Source organism: Mastomys coucha, unplaced genomic scaffold, assembly GCF_008632895.1.
Source record: "Mastomys coucha isolate ucsf_1 unplaced genomic scaffold, UCSF_Mcou_1 pScaffold9, whole genome shotgun sequence".
In the NCBI taxonomy this organism is placed as follows: domain Eukaryota; kingdom Metazoa; phylum Chordata; class Mammalia; order Rodentia; family Muridae; genus Mastomys; species Mastomys coucha.
In genome coordinates, this window is record NW_022196915.1 from 65,750,771 (window position 1) to 65,754,249 (window position 3,479).

Sequence of the window (3,479 nt, forward strand, 5' to 3'; positions counted from 1 at the left end):
AGATTCTCAAATAAGAAGTGCCAAGAACTAAAATCCAAGTGGTCATAGGTCCCTAGTAAGAAACAAGAGTGAAGCTGGGTGACACAAGCCTTTAATTCCAGCACTCAGGAGGCAGAGGAAGTGGATGTCTGAATCCGATGCCAGCCTGGCCTACATTGTAAGTTCCAGGACAGCCAGAGCTACACAGAGAAACTCTGTCTCAAAACCAAAACACACAAAACAAAGCAAAACAAAACCCCACATACAAGAACACAACTGAGTACAATTCCCAGCACCCACATGGTATCCCACAATGGGCTATAACTCTAGGTCTAGGGGATCTGGTGTTCTCCTCTGGCCTCTGATGGCACTAGGAACACACATGGTGTACACACAGATAGACAGACAGACAGGCAGGCAGGCAAGCAGGCAGACAGACATGCAGGCAAAGCATCCATACACATTTAAACAAATTAACCTGGCTGGGCATGGTGGTACACACCTTTAATCCTAGCACTCAAGATGGAGAGACAGAGGTGTCTGTGAATTTGAGGACAGCCAGGGCTATTATACAAAGAAGCCCTGTCTTGCAAAACCAACCAACCAAACAAATTAACCTACATATGGTAGTACATGTCTATAAACACAATACTCAGAGGAAGTAGACAAAGGAGGATAGTGAGTTCAAAGCCAACCTGAGCTACATAGTGAGATCCAAGCCAGTCTGCACTACACAGCAGGAGCTGTCTCAAAGAAAAATATATGTCTAACATTAGATTGATTGATTAAACAAACATCAAAATAGCCACCCAATGGGAGACTAGCACTCATTGAGAGTGGTATTTTCCAAGGTTTTTTAACAGTATAGGAGAATCACTAAGATACAACATACATTGTTTTAAAAGGGAATAAAAAGCATTAACAATTGCTGGGAAAATTCTAAATGCCGATTGCAGTTATCTTTGGGTAAAGATATAGATGAGTCTCACTTTTCCTTATCATTTTCTGTATTCTCCATATGTATATGTATCTGTCACAACTCAGATAATCTGTGGTCCTTCCTGAAAGGGCTTGATGGCTTCTGTGTCACCTCTGGTCTCATGGTTCACATACAGCAGCCCCCTCCATCTCATGTGGCAGACTGTGTGAATTCCTGGCACATGCGGTCCTGGTGTGTCCCATAAGGGTTGGCCACCCAGAAACTTTAACCCGAAGATCAAACAGTTGTTCATTTCACAACCACCTATTTCTTCAGTAACAGATTCTTGCCCCACAATGATTCATATCTCTTAACTCTTCCTTCCTTTCCATACTTGCCCACAGCTCGTGCTCTCGCCCTTTAGTCTTGGAGGCAGCCTTCTGGGCTTGAAGACATATAGATTCAAACATATATCCCAACAGAGATTTGAAAAACTCTGACTCGAGGTTTCGGCAAAGCGAACACTGGAGCAGAGCACATTAGAGGAGACTCACTGGGTTAGCAGTCAGCTACTGTATCTAGGCTCTCAGAACATACACACATTTTGCTCACTCATTTACATAGTGGCTGGATACAATCTGATGCAGACCAAGTGTGGCCAACTACAATCTGATCAGCCCCGTGTGTCTAGCCTGCTGGGCTAGCCTGGCATATGCTAGACAAGACAAGGCCAAGCATGAGAAACTATGTCAGGTCCTTGCTGGCATGTCTGCTACAACCCACTGACTAAAACAAGGCACACAGCAAGTGCAGAGAGAAGGGCCAAGTAAAGGAAGAACCATACAGCTGTATGCGAGACTGTGGGACTGCAGAGGGTAGTGGGGAACTGGGAGCAATAGTTAGTCTACACAGCCAATAAAGGATGAAAAATAGCCAAGTGCCAACATGGCCAGGGAAATGATGTACAAGGGGCACATTCTTGTAGGCGGTTCCTATTTGGAGTTACTTTCTCAATACTTCTGTTGAACACCAACCCTCAAAGCCCCGAGAGACAATTGCTGGGCACATCTCCTACAAATATTACAAATATCCTCCAGAGGAGACCTTGGAGCCAGACCGATCTAGAAGGGTCAATAATAATAAATGTGGTTCCAGGGAAGAGATGGAATCCTTGGGTCTGTTCTGAGAATACTAGAGGCTGAAGCCTCATGCCACCGTCAAAAACAATTGCATGCTAAGCCTCTCAGTTGTCCATCTGCTCTGCACTCCCAATTCCTGTCAAGGAGAGACGAAACGGGTCCACGGGGTCACCTCTCCGGCCTTTCCTGGAGGTGGAAACTGAGCTTTCCACTGCTTAGTTGCTTCTATTTGAAAAACTTGGAAGATTCAGCTATCATTGCAAGAAACGTTACTGAAACACACAGAGAAACCGAGAAACAAACAAGCAAAAATTCGTGAATGGCATTAGAATAAGCTAAATGTGTGGCTAGAGTTGTCTCAGCAGTTAAGAGCACTCCACCCATTCTTCTGGAGACCTGGAACTCATTCCCAGCACACACATGATGGCTCACAACTGTCTGTAACTCCAGTCCCAAGGGATCCAGCGTCTCTTTCTAGTCTCCATAGACACTGCATACATGTGGTCTAGACATACTTGCAGGCAAAATACCCATACACATTAAGAAAAGAAAGCCAGGTGTTGGTGGCACACTCCTTTAATTCTAGCACTCAGGAGGCAGAGGCAGGCAGATCTCTGAGTTCAAGGCCAGCCTGGTCTACAGAGCTAGCTTTAGGACAGCCAGGGCTGCACTAAGAAAGAGAAGAAACACAATTAAGAATATGCTGATTGATTAGTGGCCTGTGACGTAAAGGGCGGGGTGGGAGGCTAGGTAAGGCAACAACAGGGCGTCTGCTCTTATCTGTCACTAGGAAGCAGGCAACTGGAGGGAAGATGGTTTACATCTCGAATGGTCAAGTGTTGGACAGCCGGAATCAGTCCCCATGGAGATTGTCTTTCATAACAGAGTTCTTCTGGGGAAAAGCAGAATTCGTGGTTTTCTTTTTCAAAACTCTACTTCAGCAAGACGTGAAGAAAAGAAAAGAGGCTACGGGAGCTCCTCTGATTCCAGATATGATAATGGAAGAGGGCCACCAGGAAACCCACAACGAAGAATGGGGTCGGATCAGTCACCTTCATGGCCCCAGCCCTCCTCCAATGGCTGGTGGGTGAGGAAGGTAAATGTCTGCTCTGAGAAGCAGACAACTAGACATACACACACGTAGAAAGAAGCCATCAAGAGGTGAAGAACGGCTCATGCAGGAGAAGATGGTGTATGTCCAAACAAGGATTGCTCTGTGTCCTCACAGATGAATGAGGTCATGCTGGGAATTCCCTCTGCAGGATCTCACCTGACTGATACACAGTTCTATAAATGTACAGGTTTGTCTCCTTATCTCTTTTGTATAGTTTACTAAAGTATTAATATAGTTTTAAGAAATAAATATTTTTAGGTTATAAAAAAAAGAATATGCTAACTGCAGCCTGACAGTTCTTCCCCTTCTCTTCCCCCAAGTCTGCTTT

The 3,479-nt window shown here is 45.0% G+C and overlaps 1 pseudogene; it reads left to right on the forward strand.

Moving 5' to 3' along the window:
• The first annotated feature begins 2,844 nt into the window (after positions 1–2,844).
• On the forward strand, positions 2,845–3,278 carry LOC116084601 (annotated as a pseudogene).
• Positions 3,279–3,479: the final 201 nt, after the last annotated feature.